Source organism: Nannobrachium achirus (assembly GCF_963921795.1).
Source record: "Nannobrachium achirus genome assembly, chromosome: 7".
In the NCBI taxonomy this organism is placed as follows: Eukaryota; Metazoa; Chordata; class Actinopteri; order Myctophiformes; family Myctophidae; genus Nannobrachium; species Nannobrachium achirus.
This window is the reverse complement of record NC_137816.1, coordinates 23,938,550-23,959,336: the sequence shown is the minus strand read 5'-3', so window position 1 is coordinate 23,959,336 and position 20,787 is coordinate 23,938,550. Positions and strand designations below refer to the sequence as shown.

The 20,787-nt window shown below is 43.9% G+C and overlaps 1 protein-coding gene across 1 annotated transcript in view; it reads right to left on the bottom strand.

Moving 5' to 3' along the window:
* Window positions 1–20,787, bottom strand: part of hcn4 (hyperpolarization activated cyclic nucleotide-gated potassium channel 4) — a gene marked incomplete at both ends in the record, with an annotated part of 189,932 nt that overhangs the window by 167,817 nt on the left and 1,328 nt on the right. The gene's annotated exons all lie outside the window — the stretch shown is intronic.

Here is a 20,787-nt window from a genome sequence, read left to right as displayed (position 1 = left end):
CCTTCAGAGTTCAGAGTGAAAAAGCACACAGCTGACTCTTAACTGGTCGTTCGTAAATAAGCCACACTGAACGCACTCTCCAACGCCACGCCCACTGCACTCACTACACTGAGCACACACCCGGTGCGGGTTTCCGAACGCACCCAACGTGTCAGTCTAACCAGTAGTCATGTGAAGGTTTGATTTTTTTTAAAACCGGTTCAGTAATCAATTAAAAAAAAATGGACCGAACCGGTAATACCGGATGATGACCACTTGGGGGCGCAGATAAAGAGGTGGACAGATTTATGGTCCTGAGTTAGCCATAAATTATAACTCTTGTAGAGAACTTTTACAGAGTCTTCATAATAAACAGCCACCTGTTATTTACATCTACTAGCCCTTACCCGTTCAAAGATATGAGCTCCAAAATGATGTGCAGTGTGTGGGTTATGGGATGTGCACTGTGCACACAGTATATGAGGGATGGAAAGTAACTTTAACTGGTGCTTGCATGATGTACTGTAGGAGCATCAATGTAAGAAACCCGTTTCGTTTAATGGCTACAGAGATACTGTCGTCGTCGTCCCCCCCCCCCCCCCCCCCCCCCCCCCCGCCCCAGCCCGCCCGCCCACCCGCCTGCACACACACCCGCCTGCCTGCCTGCCTGCACACACACACACACACACACACACACACACACACACACACACACACACACACACACACACACACACACACACACACACACACACAGCTGGTTAAACATTTTGCCTCATGCTAGATGCAGAATAGATGTGCCTCAAGCTAGATGCAGAATAGATAGTAGATACACCATAAAAATGCTAATATACAGCATATGATTTGTGAAAGTGACAAACGGGCTTCACAGTTATGTCAGGTGTGTTCATATGCTTATGGTGATGCGATTTCAGATCAATTGCTCCAGCCACTGAGGAGAAACGCTGTGACAGACACTCAGACACTCACTCAGACATTCGCAAAATTATAGTATAGATATGGATCTTCTCAGTGAAATGTCTCCTGTTTGTACTGTTACTGCTTCTGTGGAATGGGGGAAATGCTCTCTGCTTTTTTTGTGTTTGCTCTGCTGTACAGAGAACCAGTGGATTGGGTCAAAACGAGTGCTAATGTAGATCGGCTACTTTTGTTTTGGTTAAACGGCCATCTGAACGGTTGGTCGTAGAGGGACGTGGAGCCCCTCTACGGATCCGGGAGGGCAAGGCACAGGCGGCCGTGGGGACAGCGCCGCCACGAAAACGCTATAAAACAGCATGCTAGGCTAGCTTTCGTCCTCATTGTTGTAGTTTAGCCAATAAAGGTTATTTGACCATGTTCACCACAACGTTAATCGTCGCTATTGTTGTAAAGACGCGATGAAGACCTGTGTGGCTTCTAAAACGGTGTCAAATGTCCACCACATCTATGGGGTCCGCTCAATATGCCAACGGGCCACTGTTCCGACTAGCGTCGGCAGGTTAGTTACTCGTCACGGTTACTGAGGTTAGGTTTAGGCCCAGACTACTATTTGAAATAATATGTTGTATAAGTAATATGAACCACTTTCACCATTTCATTTTGGGCATGTCATTGCCCATAGATCAACATTTTCCAAAATGTTAAGAGATTGCCAAAGATTTTCCCAAATGGCAAAACTACAATGTGTTGCAACCATGCGCCCAGAACCACGGAGGAGCATTGAAGCAGCCTTAAGCCCCTATCAGAGTCAGTACTAGGCCTGGGGCGGTATCGACATTTTGTTACCGCGATTACCGTCTTCCCATTTACCGCCGGTACTGCGGTAATTACCGCACCCCCGTATCTATTAATTAAGGTTCGGCGATAAGCCAAAATATTGCAATCATCTTCCCAAAAGTCGCCTCTCCACAGCCTGACTGCCCGAGTTATACTTCTCCGTACAGCACAGCGGGTATGGCTTTGAAAGGAGCAGATCTACAAGCTCACAACACATCGCATCCGCGACGCGTTCTGAGCTTTTAGATCTGCACTGTCGGGTTACCATAGTAACGTAGGCTAGCTACTTGGGCTTTGCTTTTCAGACACAAACAGCTGTGTGAACAAACCAGAAGAGGACGGGTAGTCAGATCGTGTACAGTGATTCTGTAAACTCACGTCACGTCTCAACTCTCAAATCGCAGTGATTGAGTGCTGCTGCTATATACAGGTTTTAGTTACAAGACTTGACAGAAAAGGTTATAAAATCGCCGACGCGCCGCCGGACGGGGCACAACGTGCGACGCGGTGGAAAAAGTAAAATAGTTTCATTTTCGGTTTTAGTCCACGCGGCCTGCGCTCCGCCAGTAATCCGTATGAATAAAAAAATCACACCCGTGTGAACTGAGCGGTGGTTTACCCACCAACCCCCCCCCCCCTGGCCTGAAACAGCGCCCCTCCCTTAACATGTGTGGTCATAAAAGGTACTGTAGGCTACATACGGACGCACCCACCCACATACACTGTAGGCTACATACGGACCCACATACATACACACACGGCCACGCTATGGAGACGGTGTGACCACCGCTCAAAAAGATATGCCACAACACAAGGCATGTATTAACATCCTTGTGTCGTGTGGATTACAGAGAAAGTTTACGCTGCTCTGCATTCCTCTACGTAGCTGCTGTGCTGCCCTGTGTAGGTCTGACTGTCTGTGTCTCTGAGAGTGAGAGTGACGTACGGTATGTGGCTTCCAAACATGTGGTACACAGCCCAGAGCAGAGCGGCATGGAGCGCATGCGGTCCTCGCTTCTCCCCTGTTTTAAAACTTGCTTGTTTTCCAATAAAAAATAGACTTTTTTTTGTCTTTTTTTACCGCGGTAAGCACACTGACACCGCGGTAGACCTCGGTTTACCGCGGTACGGCGGTTACCGTGTCCAACCCTAGTCAGTACCGCGGTGGAGAGCTATCCACCGCGGTGTAGTCTTTTTGAGTCATAAAACTACAACGTTACATCATTACTCGCGGTGAAGAGCTTTCCACCGCGAGTCCCGACACATCTCTCTGTTTTTGCTATCAGACAGATAGGCTCTTCAACCCGTTCACTGATTGGTCGATCTAGACCAGTCAGTCACGGTGAATAGGACTTCACCGTGACTGACTATGATGGCCTCCACTTATTTTCTCACTTTAGGTGGATAGCTTTACACCTAAAATTTGCAGTGAATAGCTCTTCACCCTGGACTCTGAAGTGGTCAAACCTGGGAGCGCAGTTAAACATTACTGCGCGTGCGTATGCTAACGGCTAAGGCTACTGTTTACCCTAGTGCGCCTGCTCAGTGCCTCGGCCAATCAAAAATGTGGCCTATAGACGCAGGCCAACCAATCAGCGTGCAATGTACAGTTACTTCTGGTAGTCTTCCGGGTGCTTCAAACGCCACTGAGCAACTTGCATTGAAATGAATAGCTGGGGGCGAGGCTGTCTGTCCTCTATTTATATATAGCCTAAAGGCCTCTCCATACTTCGACCGAAATGTTCGGTGAGTTGTGTTTTCCGACGTGCAAATTTCCGAACTCTCGTTCGGTCCAATGCTTTTCAGAAGTCCCGAGGGATATAATTTTATGGTAGAAAAGGACCTTTTGGCCGAAAACGGCGGTTTCGGTCGAAGTATGGAGAGGCCTTAACTCTATGGTTGCAACACGTAAGCTTGTAGAGTGTCATCTGTGAAATGTATTTGAATAGGGAGTGAGTGGTTATAGCCTACATTTATTAAGTATATATGATCAACTATGAGTTATGTGTGGTATTTATTTTATTGACACATCTACACAGTACTGTATGCAAGGTGACCTAACAGAACTACAGAACTGTGAGCAAAGCCCTTCACCCTTCTCAATCTCATCTTAACCACTTAAACCCCAGAAGGTTGAGGGGAGTCCCTCAGGGCTCTATGCTAGTGTATTCTCAGTTTTCTGTTGTGTGGGAAAGCTTTCACTGAATATAGCCGATCGATAAGCTCACAACGCGTCGTGAGCTGGAGGTTTCCCCACAATACGGATGCTGGGGTTTAAGTGGTTAACTCAAAGATGTTAAAACTGACTCCTCAAGTAAAACTCTGGCATGTATTCTTATTATTGTCATGAATATTTTGTAGAATGTGTATCTATAAGTGTAGGTTACAATTTAGGCATTTAGCAGATGCTCTTAATCCAGAGTGTCTGTATATTACTGCACAAATATTGTGTTTGTTTGAAATATAAAAGCCTGGCAGTTTTCAGCGAGTGTGAAAAAAACAGCACAGTAAGCAGTATTTCTCAAACTGCAAAGTGTTCCCCATAGGACAGTAAAATGCTCTCTTGAAAAGAACCGGTCTAACAACAACATATTTCGTATTCCTTACAATTTTTTCTTTTGATCAATAAGGACGACCAAGGAGTATCAAGTATGAGGTAGATTTTAGAATCTCCAAGAGCTTTAGAAAGTGCATTGCATTCTCCCACTCACACACAATTCACTCGCCAACGTGGGAGGAAACCATGCAAGGCACCAACCTGCTTATCGGAAGCAGTTAGTGGTCAAGTGCCTTTCTCAAGGGCACTTAGACACGCAGTCAGGGGGAGCCAGGAGATCGAACTGGCAACCTACCGATTCCAAGACTGCCACTCTACCTCCTGAGTAGGGCTGGGCAATTAACCGAAAATATATAGTTCTTGACATTTAGAACACACTTAATCTTGCTTATGTAGTTTAATTGAATAATCAAAAAATAGATTAGTTTTTTCCCCTATTATATCAACAAATCAACGTTCTTCTTTTAAATCAACTAAATTGATTAGTTGACTAATTAACCACCACCAGCCTTGTATTATGCATCAGAATGTGTAAAAGAAAAAGCTAGTAGGTCTACTATATTTTTTCTGAATGTTTGCCTATTTTTGGCAAATTATTATGACATGCCTGAATAATTTTGCTACGATCTCATCTACAATACTGACTGATCTCTCCGTCAGTATCGTAGATGAGATAGTAGCAGTGAGCTAGTATACAGTGAGTGTGCACATGTGCACATAATTGTTAATCTGATTTAATTTATAGTAAATCTAAAGCAAGTCTACTAATATTACAGCAATGAGGCGTGCCATCATCAAAGTATTTAATTCCCCTTTTCAATCTTGCTGATAACCGATGAAAGACCACACCATTTACCCGGATGGCTGCTATTAGATTCTAGATGTATTCCAAAAGAGTAGAGCAGGTGTTTCTTCTGCACACACTCAGTGTTTACCTCTCACAGCACGGAGGGGCAGTGTGTGGTAAATGAAAAGGCATTTTCTCCCACAGCTGTGGCAGGCACAGCCCAGAGGCTACGGTTTGTCCACCAGAATGCAAAGAGGGTCCTACGATGCTGTACAGTAGGTCAACCTAATGTCAAATTCAAGGCACACAGTCCTGTGGGGCGTTAAGACTTGACACAGTGGGGTTATGAATAAACAGGGTTGGATTTACTGGGGGGGAGGGGGGTGGATTCCATGCCTCTGCTTTTGAAAAATATCTATACGGTACGAGCTCAGAACGCGTCGCTTCGAGTTTGCGAATCTGCTACTTTTGATGCTTTTGTGCGACACTGTAGGTATGATCAAGTAGGGCGTTAATTTACATAAAAACACGAAGAGTTAGATTATGGAGATAAGAGGTTTCTGCGCGACAGAAACCTCTTACCTGTAGGGCTTATGTGGTGAAGAAAAATACATACCTCTGTTTATTGTTTTTTTTTACAAAATGAAACCCTGCCCACGCACCTCAGCCCTTCCCTGAAACGCTGAGATAGTGTATAGTGGAGCTGACATATTTACTACTGGTCAGCACAGCAGGACAACAATAATCACGGAGGTGTCTGGAGGCGAAGAAAAATACATTTGATGGCGAAAAGTGAAAAGTGAGAATGGACGTGTGGGGCTGACTGGGGCAGTGTGTGTATCCATCCTCCTGGAGAGATTACAAATTGATGTTTCAGCGGCGCAGAGGACGGTGGCAAGGGTGTGGAAGGACACGCCGCCAAGCCGAAGCTTGCATTTGTGAGGTGACAGAAATGCATCACAAAAATAACAGCCAGGTGACAAAATACATCACAAATAACAGCCAGGTGACACTTGGCAGGGAATGGCCTCGTGCAGCAGCCTTTTCTGCCCCCGCATTTTCAAAATGTACATGATGTCCAATCAATCAATATAATCTCGCGTTGAGATTACCATCACTTTTGCCCAAGGTTAAATTCGCCTCTCTGTCAAATACGTAGCCTATAGGGCTGAGTTAAATGACAGCAGAGTGGAGGAAAAGAATTGCACAAAATGTACAAAAAAATATATGTAGTGTCCGCCCGTCTGCTCCACTCCCGTATCGTTGCTGTCGGGCAGAAACCTATTATCTCCAATCACATATTCATTTTTTTTGTGTTAGTTAGTTGTTTTCATAAATGATTGCCTTACTTCAGTGGTTCTCAACCTGTGGGTCGGGACCCCCAGGGGCATCCACAAATAATTTTGGGGGGTCCCCAGATGATTAACTTAATGTGCAACATTGTTTTCTCACTCAACAAAAAGCCAAAATAAAATTAAAGTGTATAGAGGTTATCTGCACATGTTCTAAAGTGACAATTTAATACCTCTAAAATGACAAATTAAACATTGGACATATTGTCAAATATTAGAGGCAGAAATTGTGAAGATAGCCGGCTATTTTCACAATAGAACCGTGTTATACAAAATGGAATTCCTCAACTCTCTCTGCTCCTCAGTTAAAAGTAACATAATCTACAAGCTCTTTCGAGCTCGTTAATCTGCTGCTTTTGATATTTTTGCATTTGAATCCTGAAAACGAACAGTTTAAATTGGACATATGAGGTTTCCACCGGACAGAGACGATATATTCTGTGGATCACGTGCCCTAGTTTAAAACCCTTGAACAAGTGTGCCGAGGTCACACATGGTACATTTCAATCTCTCTGCCAGAGCCATAGGTCGAGCCCCCCCCCCCCCCCCCCCCCTCTCCCCTCTCCATGGCCCTGCCGCGATACTGTCGCCATTAACTAAATTGTAATAATCTCTCGGCTCCCGACAATCGCGGATGAGCAGCGAGCAGCAGCAGGGGCCTATTTTGATTACCCCACTTGCAGGCCTGGCCAGAGCCCTGTGTAATCCTCATGTTTTACCTTTACTCTAATTAAAGCAAGGCTTATTTCAAACAATTGAGTGTCAGGGCCTCTCCGGTGGCACGTTTCCAAAATATCCTACCTACACAGATTAGCACTGGAGCTAAAGGGAGAGGACACGTTTCATAGCAGTCAACTATTGTTGCCTTTGCCTATAGGGCCTTGATTGCGACCGTCAGGGAGCAGTTTACTATGAAAACCTCCACCGGCCGTCCGTCCGTCACACGTCACACCTTTGTTTGTGTACGGTGTGATGTCATATATCTTCAGTATGACATCACACCACATGTGTACACAAACCTTTGTGTACGTTGCTGTGGCAACAGTCTGTTGTTGCTGGTCTGTTAGTGTACGTTAGCAACCACCTTAGCAACCATGGTTTTACCCTAGCAACCAACTGTTTACCCTAGCAACCAACTGTTTACCATAGCAACCATGTTTTTTTACCCTAGCAACCAACTGGGCATAAAAGGGATTCTGTTAGGGTTCTCCATATATGGGCATAAAAGGGATTCTGTTAGGGATCTCCATATATGGGCATAAAAGGGATTCTGTTAGGGATCTCCATATATGGGCATAAAAGGGATTCTGTTAGGGATCTCCATATATGGGCATAAAAGGGATTCTGTTAGGGATCTCCATATATGGGCATAAAAGGGATTCTGTTAGCTGTTAGTGATCTCCATATATGGGCATAAAAGGGATTGTATCCCAGATGATGCCCTGTTAGGAGATCCACACTAACAGAATCCATATATGGTCCTACCGACAGCTGCTATAAGCCAACCCTGGCGATAAGGTCTGAGTCGAAGAAATGCTTCTTTCCTGGCAAGAATTGCCCCTTTATACTGTAGGGCTCGTTTGTGTATTGTATGACATCACGCCACATCATCGGCTGAGGACTGTGTGATGTCATCATATCTCCATATATGGAGACATAAGTTGCTCATGCCCAAATATGGGCTGGTGAGGTCAGACTTAGTGTGATGCGTAGGTTATCTCCATATATGGAGATTCAACTTCAATGAGTAACCATGGCAAACTGTCAACTGCCCGTATGTCTTGATAATTGGTAAAACAAACTTTTGGCCTATTTGTGGAGATAAGCGACCAACGGTCGCTTATCTCCCGATTAGGGAGTCTTACTGGTATCAATATTGTGACGCTAATGCATATTGTGACGATAACATTAACATATAGTAAGACGCCTCTGTGGGCGCTGGGGGCGTGTTCTCTCCTCTGCATCATCAGCGCCCACACCCTAGGTGGGGTTGGCAAAAGGGCCTTTCTGTGAGGAGTTTGCATGTTCTCCCCGTGTCTCCTAGGGTAGATACCCACACAAAAACATGCCGTAATCCTGGTTTCTATTCACCTCCCCCTGGCCAGCCAGGGCTCCAAAATGGGTTCCAAAATCGTGGGATAAAAATGTATTAAAATAAATAAATGACGCCTCAGGGCGACATGCGACCTCGCCCTCAGCGCCAATTCTTGGCCATCTGGCCAGTGATGTATATCGGACCAGTTACCCATATATGGAGACCCCTGGTACCCATATATGGAGACCCCTGGTACCCATATATGGAGATCCATCTACTGTATATGGTACATTCCTTTTATGCCGATACATGGAGATCCCTGCCTGAAACCAGCCACACAGATATGGGCTGTCTTCCTCCATATATGGGCATTCCCATATGAAGTCCTGTTAGATATGGGCTTAATATTGATGACATCAGGGATCTCCATATGGGCATAAAAGGGATTCTGTTAGAGTGGTTCCCATGACATCACAACATACAATCCCTTTTATGCCCATACAAGGAGATCTTTATCTGAACCAGCCTCACAGATATGGGCCATGTCTTGGCCATCTGGCCATGTATATTGATGACATCAGAGATCTTCATAAATGGGCATAAAAGGGATTCTGGGGAATACCCATATATGGACATTTACATACGGTCGCAATAATTTCGAGTGCAGTGTTCAACAACAGTTATTTGAGTGACAATTCATCTTCAGGTAAAATGTCATAATGGTGACAGCCCTATGGATATGGGCTCCTCTGTTTTCCATAGTGACTTTAAACAGCCCCAGCACCTCACCTTGATGTGCGTGGAGCCATCAGTCAAACCATGACACTCGCCACCTCCCACTGAGGAAACACCAGGCATCAGTGCCCCCCCCCCCCCCCCCCCCATCTCATTTTTCAATAAATCCACCAATGACAAGATGAAGGTCCCACCAGACCCAAACAAATCAATAACATAACAGACCCTCAAATCAGCGGTAATCAACCTGACTGAAAACAGAGAATGTTATTTGATCTGGGCTGCCTGCTTCACACACGCACGTGCACACACCACTGTTTGCATAAACAAGCTATCTTGCATGTACGCACGCACACATGCACACATGAACACGAGCATGGCATGCACAAGCATAAATCCTTAGCCTGGCTCCTTTCGCCATTGAAAATTGTATCGGGATCGGGATAATCCAGTATGAACCAATGTCCAAAGAGTCCCACTTTCACCACACCCCCATCTCAGAAAACGGCTCCACTGAGAGGGTTGTGCTTATTCAGTCAATACAGTCTATTCATAAGTGCCCCTGAGCAAGACACTTAACCTCTAACTGCTCCCCTGGTGCCATAATGGCAGCCACTGCTCCTAATAGTTAGGATAGTTAGGTAAACTAGCCCTTACCCGTTCAAAGATATGAGCTCCGAAATGATGTGCAGTGTGTGGGTTATGGGATGTGCACTGTGCACACAGTATATGAGGGATGGAAAGTAACTTTAACTGGTGCTTGCATGCTAATATGTAGGAGCATCAATGTAAGAAATACCCGTTCCATTTAACGGCTACAGAGATACTGTGTACCGATCTGCATGATTTTTGGACAACATCTGTAACAGGTGCCAGAACCCCCCCCCCCCCCGCCTGCCTGCACACCCCCGTGTGTGTGTGTGTGTGTGTGTGTGTGTGTGTGTGTGTGTGTGTGTGTTTGTGTGTGATTGTGCATGGCCTGAACAACAGCGCCCCTCCCTTAACATGTGTGGTCACAAAAGGTACTGTAGGCTAAATAGATATAGATACACCATAAAAATGCTAATATACAGCATACGATTTGTGAAAGTGACAAACGGGCTTCACAGTTATGTCAGGTGTGTTCATATGCTGATGGTGATGCGATTTCAGATCAATTGCTCCAGCCACCGAGGAGAAACGCTGTGACAGACAGACAGACACTCACTCACTCACTCACTCACTCACTCACTCACTCACTCACTCACTCAGACATTCGCAAAATTATAGTATAGATACAGAGCAGTGTTGTTTTTGACAGCAAATTTTGATTTAGTTTTAGTCAGTCTTTTGAATAAAATGTCATTTAGTTTTAGTCATAATTTACTCACCTGAAATGTTTTAGTATTAGTCTAATTTTAGTCAACTAAATATCATAAGATTTTATGGCGACTAAATCTACAGTTGATTTAGTCAACTAAAATGTATTTTGGCAGGCCTTGATGGCATCGTAATGACTTATTTTACACTTGATTGCGTGCTGAAAATAGCCGATATACAAGCGAGCTTGTAGATCTGCTATTTTCAGCACCCAACACCTGAGAGCAGCCAAACATAAAATGACTCTCTTCAGCACTAGTCCCTCCCTAATGTTTTATTCTAGTTTTTATTTTGTTGACGAAATTGTCAATATATTATTTAGTCTTAGTTTTAGTCATCACAGCTTAGTTTTTATTTAGTTTTCGTCAGTGAAAAAAACGCAGTCGACAAAAATGGGACTAAAATGATATTATCAAAATATTATATTAATGTGTTGACAAAATCTGCTCCACTTTTCTTTAATGTATTCCCCCAAAAGTTGACAGAGAAGTTGAGAGAACAAAAAAAAACTAAAACTTTTTTTCTTTTCAGGAGGATTATTTTCCCTCTCGTTTTGTCCTGCTCTGACAAGGTAAGTGTCTTTGTGGAGATGATGATCCTCCATGCTTATGCAGGGTGAATAGAATAACATACTACTGTAGAGGAAGAGGTGAAGGAGTGGAGTTTGCAGGGGGTTGTGTGTGTGTGTGTGTGTGTGTGTGTGTGTGTGTGTGTGCGTGCGTGCGTGCGTGCGTGCGTGCGTGTGTGTGCGTGCGTGACTGCATGCATGAGTGCTTGTGCGTGTGTATTCTCTCGACTACAGCAGTGTTGAGGGATTGGACTGATTGACAGAAACCGCAGGAGAGCCAACCCGGGCCCCTGATAGTGTCGGCAGCGCGCATCTCTGAACGAAAAGGGGGGGGGGGGGGGGGGGGGGGGGACACTTTAAACCTAATTTATACTCTGCAGCACGGCGGTGTTGATAAGAAGCAACATCATCGTGCAATGGTGGAGTATCCCACTCGTTCTCAAAGTGGGGACCACAAAAGGACCCCCCATGGGGTCCATGCGTGGGGGTTGCTGCTTGAGGTTAATATTTCATAGAAATCATTTTAATCACTTTATAATTGTATATGTCAGCTGGGGGGGGGGGGGGGGGTCAGTGGCCGAATACATGTCAATTCGGGGGTCTCGTGAAAAGGTTTGAGAACCACTGCTCTAAAAAGTGGGCCAATTGAGACACACACTGTTCCAGAGGCCTGGCCCTTACTTTTGAAGAGAACCAAAAAGACGCCACTTACAGAGGTACATTTTATTAACTGGCAAAGTAGGCAAACACTTGGGGCCCATAGGAATAAAGGGCTCCCAAGTAGACCTGACACAATTATTACACATTCGCCTACTCGCAAGTCGCAATTATTTGAGATAATAATCACAATTATTTTGCATGAATGATCGTGCGCTTCCGTGTGGAGAAAGGTTAATAGGTTTTGAAAAAAATTAAATAGTGTAAATAGCAGATCTACAAGCTCAGAGCATGTAGATCAGCTATGCCAATTTCCACTATTTTGTAACACATTTTGAGTATAAAATATTTTATTTTTTTAAAAGTAGCTTATGTATAAGTGAGCTTCCTAGAGAGCAATGGAAGGAAATCTGTAATCATAGACATCTACTCTCCCCTCTCACTCTCCAGGGAAATATGGGAGAACACTTTTCCAGCAGATGTGTTTTTTGGGCATTTGAAAAACACTTCTGTGTCTAGAGTGCTGCATGACAATACAGTCTGCTCAAACAGTGTTATTTCAAAACCACATACCCCATTTTAAAGTGGAACAGAAATCACCAGTTCTTCACCTGCGCACTGCTCATTCAACATCTTTGCAGCCTATTAGGATCCAGTCTAACTGTGAACATACAGTACCATTCCTTCCACTTTGAGAGCTCACACGTCATACTGTCCTTTAAAATATCTTTAATGTCATATTATTATTCCATTTTATGTCGTCAATCATTTTCTGACAGTCAGCCAAATAGTGTGATATCTCATTTTGGTGCAGTACTCTGTCGAACAATAAATACAAAAAATAAAGCGATCACACCACGCTACACAATCCTGAGTGTCAAAATGTGTGAACACTTCAACATCAAGTCATGATGTGACGTGTTGTGAGCTTGCTGATAGGCCATTTTCGCCATTTGCCACACATCGAAGTATAGGCTATATAGGGCATCACAACTTAAACCCTATATCAGGGGTCTTCAACAGGGGGTCCAGGACCCCTAGGCGGTCCTCAGAGTTACTACAGGGGGTCCTCCAAATCTTCCAATCAACTTTCCATTCCATTAATAACTTGAACCCTAGCATCCATATTCTGAGAACTGTAGCCAAAAATAGCAGATCTACAAGCTCACAATGCCTCGCAGCGAGCTTTGGTGTAGAGGGGGAAAAGAGCAGACTAAGTACAGAGTAAAAGGTCTATTAGGTAATGACAGCTCAAGTGGTTAAATATCTGAAAACACAAATTGACATGAATCCAAAATGCACTGATGATTGTGCTGTCAAACGATGAAACTATATGGAATCTATGAAAAGGTTGTGGGGGTCCCCTGCTTCATCTCTCTTTCAACTAAGGGGGGTCCTTGGCCTGAAAACGTTGAAGACCCCTGCCCTATATATTTTGTTGACCGGGATCCCCCAGGTAATACTTGGTCCCATCCTTTTCCCCCCCTCTACAACCAAAACTTGAATAATTTATTTTAATTACACAATCTTTTATTCTGGGGGGTCCGCAGACTAATTTATATATCAAGTTGGGGGTCCTTGGCACGAAGAAGTTGGAGAACCACAAATGTTGGATGCATGCTCCCAAAAACGAAGAACACTATTCAGCTCTGGATCAGGAAATGAGGCTGTAGATTGGATTAGGATGCCATTTTTAATCCTCCGTTTCCCTCGGAAAAGACCCGGCTCCTCCCCTGCTACTTAGCATTATAACAGGGACTTGACAAGAGGAAATATTGCTGAATTTTCCGAACGCCGGGTGGTGATTGCCTGACTCCTCGTCGTGACACTGTAATTTGTTCTTATAATGCCAAAAAGCTTTGATGTGGGCGACTGGGCGTCTGGCAATAACACTTTTAGTCACAGAGGCACTTCTCCCGCCGCCATGACCATTAGAAGGTCCTCCACATCGTGTCCCGTCCGCCTTTGCACACGTTAATTAACAGCCATCTTGGCCTAGTTCATCAACAGATTCCACAGCGTATAGGAATTCTCCACTACTTCATATCTGCATGCAGTGGTGTCCAGTAACTAAGTACATTTACTCGAGTAGGCCCATTGTGAAAAAGTAACCGGCCCCCTCACATATTAGGAGGGCAGTATGAGTCACCAGAACCAAGGACGGATGTTTTTGATTAATCTTTCATGGTTAAAATGCAGTTTGAAGTTACAGTGGGTTTGTATTGGAGGGGGATGTGACTGATGAAATGAATATCAAATATTTAACCCATTTAGGCCTAACATTATTTAACGCTTTAACTATTGAAAAATAGCAGATATACAAGCTCACAGCTGCGAGCTTGTAGATCTGCTATTTTTGAAAAAGTCGTGAAAATATTTGCAAATCTTTGAATATATGTCTTTTCTAAGGGAACATTTGTAACTCAAATTTTGCTTCTGGGTGGTCCCTGGAACTAAATATTTTGAGATATGGGTCCATGGCCAAATAAATATCATGTTGGGGGTCCTTGACATGAAAAGGTTTGAGAACCACTGACATAGTAGTCTCTCAAGAACAGACTAACTGAGCTCCATTTAAGTGAAAAGGACCTTTTCTTTGACGATGGCTGGCCAGATTGCTCTGGCCAGCCATTGCTCCAGAAACATAGGTTTTTAAAAAAATCTTAGAAGGATTCAAAAGACACTTATAGAATCGGGTCAAAATTCTAATTATCACGATTTTTCAAAAATAGCAGATCTACAAGCTCGCAGCGCGGCACTCGGTGCCGCGCTAATGTGTACCCGTCTTTAAATACTGAATCGAGAAACTTAAAAACTGTCTGCATGGGGCTCACAAAAGCCTGAGTAGACGATAGAATGACACCTTCTTTGGTGTGAAATATCCCTTCAAGTATAAAATGTGAGCACTTCTTCCACCACTGTCTGTATGTAACACTGCATTTATAAAGGAAGCACTATTCTTCTCCATCTGCAGTTCACACAGCAGGGGGTTTGAAATACACTGTTGTTGTACTGGGAAAACAACATGGCAGTCACTCTCTTCAACCTGGTGATGAAATGTGACAAGTAAGGCGTAAGAGTGAGTCTGTGTGTGTGTGACTGTGTGTGTGTGTGTGTGTGTGTGTGTGTGTGTGTGTGTGTGTGTGTGTGTGTGTGTGTGTGTGTGTGTGTGTGCGTGTGTGTGTGTGTGTGTGTGTGTGTGTGTGTGTGTGCGTGCGTTCAGTTGCGTTTCACAAACACATTAGTGCTCCTGAGTGCCATTCGGCTGTGACTCAGGAGGACCTGGAGTGATTTACATTTCTGGAGTTGCGTCATTACATAATCAACAGGGGCGCCCGCTGGCCTACCGGTCCAGGCACATACCACATAGGCTCAGTGTAGCTTGGATCCCGACTACCTTTGCTGCGTGTCACTCCCCATCTCTCTCCCCATTTTCTGTCAGTCTACTGTCCTATCAATAAAGGCAAAACAAAAAACACATCTTTGAGTGGCACAGTGCTAAAGCGCCTGTCACCATCACAGAGGTTGTGGGTTCTAATCCACCGTGGTGCATCCGGCATTGTCGCGAGTCTACACACAAACACAATTGGTGTTCGGGGGAAAGGAAGCCGGACGGGGAGGATGATAATTGTCCTACGGGCTGGGGCGGCACCGGTCAGCAGGGAGCGTTGGGCAGGAGGAGAAAGAAGGCGCCATGTCCTCCCGGTGGGGGCTCCTCACTGGCAGGTGAGTCAGGATACAACAGCAGTGACAACACAGAAATGTTTAGCATAATGAGCCACACATGCCGCATTATGACTAAAATCTAACTAAAATTTGGAAACTTTTTTTTTTTTTAAGATTTGTTTTTGGGCTTTTATGCCTTCATTGATAGGACAGTAGACTGACAGGAAATGGGGAGAGAGACGGGGAGCGACATGTGGCAAAGGTCGTCTGGATCGGGAATCGAACCGGCGACGCCGCCAGGCATCCATGCCTATGTGGCAAAGTGGTATGAGCCTGGACCAGTAGGCCAGCGGTCGCCCCATAATTTGGAAATGTATCCTCAAGTTTCCGACATCCCATCGTGCATTGCGCAGAAGTTGCATGGAGCTTCCGGCGCCGCAGCCGAGTGTGATCTACAAGCTCACAACGGTTGCATCTGCGACGCGACGTGAGCTTGTATGTCTGCTGTTAACCAGAAGTGTGGTGCAAAAGATTCTCCAGTAAATTCCTGCGGAAAGAGGTGGATAATGTATAAAAATTACCCTTATGGGTATCCGTGGCACAATAAATATTCAGATAGTGTTCCATGCCCAAATACATATCAATTAGACAGTGCTTGACATGGAAATGTTTGAGAACCACTCAAAGTGGAACTTTCTCCCGTATATACTGCATGCTAACTGACCATGTATTGGTCATATAGTGGTCAAACGCTGCAGCAGGCAGGGGTCCAGTGCAGAGCAGCCTGAACCGCCCACGCAGGAGTCTCTTTCATGTCGAGATGAAATAAAAAATGCCTCTTTTTTTTGTAACCCTTTTTATATCATATTTCCCGGTCATATAATGTACCTATTAAAACTGTGTGGTTCACTGGTTCTCAAACTTTTTCATGTCAAAGACCCCCAAGATCGTATTTGGCTGTATATGTGTTTACTAGTGATGCGCGGGTCAGGTTTTTTTCATAACCCGCACCGCCCACAGCCCGCACGGAATGTAACCTGCCCGCCCGCGCCGCAGAACAATATATAAATCAACGAATCCGCCCGCCCCGCAACCCGCATTTAAAAAAAAAGATGGTATATCATCTCCACAATAGCTCATCTTTATATACGGCTCTTCTAAGTACCCAAAGTCGCTTTACAGAAAGGTTTACAGTTGCACAATATTGTCATGGGCTAAATAAACAAACGTGTTGTTCAAATTGGGGTTTAGCCTAAAAGACATTCATTCAAAGACGTCCATTCTCTCTGGGGCATCGTCGGGGTAAGAATGGCGTTTCAGGTTTTAATCATATTTATACAGCGCCTCGCACTTTAAACAGACAGCAAAAGACAGACAATATTAAATCCTGTTGGTTATTGATTAATCACCAGATTGGAGAGATGGTAGCAACTCGAGTCTCGAGGTGAGCGTGGTTGGTTCATTCAGTCAAAGAATCCGAAAAGTTGTGTTTCAAATCGCATCCGTTGACTCAACCGACACAAAGTATTTATAAACAGACTTGTGTGGATGACAGAGACATATAAGTGAAATCCTGGTTCAGGATTCTTCAGCGACACGCGCTGAAGAATTGTTTGTGCATCTTCTCTGCTGTGCTCACGTTGTGTCAAATGTTGGCAAAATGTGGTTCGCGGGCCCAACAGGAGCGGAATTGGGACGGTCCTCGCACCAAGGAGCAGAGGAGTAACCTCGCTCTTCTCTGGCGCATTTTAAAACTCGCTCGCTCGTGCTCGTATTCAAACGTTGTATTCTTATTCTTATATGCCTACTCTTATTAAGAATAAAAGGCAAATAAGAACAGGTGATTATTCTTATTTATTTTTTGCACATGAGAGTGGTGATAACCCGCCCACCCGCCAATCGAGTCTGAAAACCTTGACCCACCCACCCGCATGCGGGCGGTGCATCACTAGTGCTTACAGAGTAAGCTTGAACCAACCAACCAACCAACCACCAATCAATCAATCAATCAATCAATCAATCAATCAATCATTCAATCTTCAATTGAATGTCTGTAATGACATGGCCACTTTTCAGTGTTCAAATCTAATTCCTCTCAACGCTACGTGCCTACAGTATGTGTACGTCCCACCTGCCTATCCTGTTGTCACTCAGAAATACGTCTTGTTCCAGAAGTTAGATTCTCTGGAAATGTAATTTAATCTGAACTACAGCAAGTAGACCACACAGCTACACAGGGAATTCTACATGGAGAATGGCAAGGGCCCTCAACTGTGCTTAAAACACAACCTCTCCAACTGTGGTGAAAACATACACGTCTCCAAGGGCCCTCAAATATGTCACAGTTAAACCCTGTATACTTTGTTGACCAGGGTCCTTTTACCCCTCAAAGTCAAATATCTTTGCCATAAATAGGAGATCTACAACAGGTTGTGGGCTTGCAGATCTGCAAATTTTGCTGAATGTCCGCCTATTATGACAAGCCCAGAATAGGGACGCTATAGTGGTTACTGGTTAGATTTTATAACGCTATTAATATGATAAAATATTCAGTGAGACTGTTGTAATAGGGATCAGAATTTAAAACAAAGGAGGAACGTGTTGGATACACAGTAGACCCTAGGGCTGGGTGTTAATGGCATGACAAAAATGTAACTTTCATATATACTACATGTTTCACTTTCTGGGGTTGCCCTGTCCATCTGTGCCTGGAACAGGCTGAGTTTTGTGGCATTCCTGTTGGAATAAAGTGCAGTTTTGCCAATAGTTTCTGCTAAATTCAATTTGGGAAAATAACCCCAGTAATTGAGAAGATGTGGAGCTAAAATTAACCAATCATTGAAAAGAATAATAAGTGTGACGCATTGCATACATAGACCAAGAATTGGGCCTCTGCGTGGCATATTACTGCAGCGTGCAGAGATGTTCAAACACTGCATGCTGTGTACAATATTATGGTATAATACAATCTACAGCAGGGGTCTTCAACGTTTTCAGGCAAAGGACCCCTTAGTTGAGCGAGAGATGAAGCAGGGACCCCCACAACTTTTCACAGATTCCATATAGTTTCATCGTTTGACAGCACACTCAACGGTGTATTTTGGATTCATGTCAATGTGTGTTTACAGATATTTAACCATGTGAACCGTCAATACAAAAAATAAACTTGACCTTTCACTCTGTACTTAGTCTGCTCTTTTCCCCCTCTACACCAAACCTCTTGCCGGAAATAGCCGATCTACAAGCTCACAACGCCTAACGCTGCGAGGCGTTGTGAGCTTGTAGATCTGCTATTTTTTGCTAATGTTCTCAGAATATGGATGCTAGGGTTCAAGTGGTTAATATAAAAAAAGAGAAAAAAGGTTTCTATCACACAAAGATTTGGAGGACCCCCTGAGGTAGGCTAACTCTGAGGACCCCCTAGGGGTCCCGGACCCCTGTTGAAGACCTTGTTCTACAGAATGTGTGTGTAGAATATGCATGTATCCACCAGAATACAAGACACAGATGTATCTCCTCATCATCATCAGGAGGGGGTAGGTGGAATACTAAATGTAGCCTACTAGAGGGCGACTGCAAACCAGGCAGACAAAAGCAACAACATTGATGCATGGAGTAAACAGTTATCTGTGTAAGTGTGTGTGTGACATCGTTACTGTACATACTGACATGCTAGCAACTGTGGATGGGAAAAGAGTGGTAAAAGATATAGCTGACTGCATCTGTGGATTGTGTATTGAATAAAAAGTAAGGTCAACCTATAATTTTTCCCACGGTGCTTGGAAATATCTATGGCTTTTACTATGCCCGACTGAAATGTATATAAATGTTACAAGAATGCAATTTACATTTTATACCCTCATTACACACCTGTCATTTCTTGTACTTATTCTGCCCTGTTGCTCACATGCGCGCGCGCGCGCGCGCGCTCACATGCGCGTGCGCACGCACACACACACACACACACACACACACACACACACACACACACACACACACACACACGGTTAGGATATTGTTTTATTCAAAGCCTTCTGTACTCTTGCCTATATACCTCTCTCTCAGCTGCCAGTGCTATACTGGATATACTCATTTGTCTTGCCGAGCGAGACACCTTGTTCTTGAGACTAGAGTAAAACACAGCTGCACTCATGTGGCAGGTGATAGCTTCCATATAATGTCACTGCACCGGTGAAGCCAATCGAAACCCAGACAGACTAGACAACAGTCAATGTCAAGGACATGGAGAAAGGAAAAAAAAAGAATCCAAACAGTCAGGGTCCTGCTATTGTCTTCTACGGCAACACAAACGTCTCCACATGATTTAAGGAATGAGGCAGTGACAATTTCAGTGAATGACAATAGGCTGGTATAGGCTACGCTGCCCCCCACCCACACTACATTTCTCTTACTTATTACAGAATAAGTACAAGAAATGACAGGCCCTTACAGTAATTACAAAATCTGGAACGCAGCTCACTCTTAATATCCCATATTATCTTTGATGCTGTATTCCAGGGTTAAATTAAGAAACTCAATTCATATGTATAACTTAGAACATAAACTACTGTAAGTGTGTTTAGGTTAGGGCATTCATGTATACCTTTAAATTCCATTTTAGTTACATCGTCAAAAGGAGAATGCTTTACACCTTATGCGAAGATTGAGGATTTATACAAATGTTGAGCAGCAACCAATACGCCTTTACTTTTTTTTAATTGTTTCATTAAATGTAGCCATGTACTGTATGTATAATATCATGTAACAAAACAATGTATAAAACATATTCAAATAAAGTAATTGTTTAAAACAGCTCATCGTCACCTTCCCGGTGTGATTTTCTGTTATAAAAGAAGATTTTTTTGCTTTGGGAACCACAAAATGTGTTCTCATTTAAATATCGTACCTGTACTTTAATTACATGGGTCAATTTTAGTAATTGTCTTGGGGTTTACTTTTCTGACCCAACGCATCATCCTTATAAGATATTAGACACACTGTGCTGAGCAATCCACTGCCATGCAACCTCTGGAGCCATGCATCACATGCATATGGCCAATGACACGTTCAAGGGCACGACTTAATTAATAATAACAGAAGGGATCGTCAGGAGCAGAGAAGAGTGCTAATGGACTTGCACCATTCACTTTTTGTCAAGGAGAGAGGAGAGACCCTCTAGGGCACAATATAATATGTGGTCATAATTATTTCAGATTTGATCCATATCTTTATGTAATACAACGGGGGTCTACATTTCTGTCCAGATTACAAAGTCATAATGTGAGTAGTAGCCTAATGGTCTGGCAAGTTCAGGAT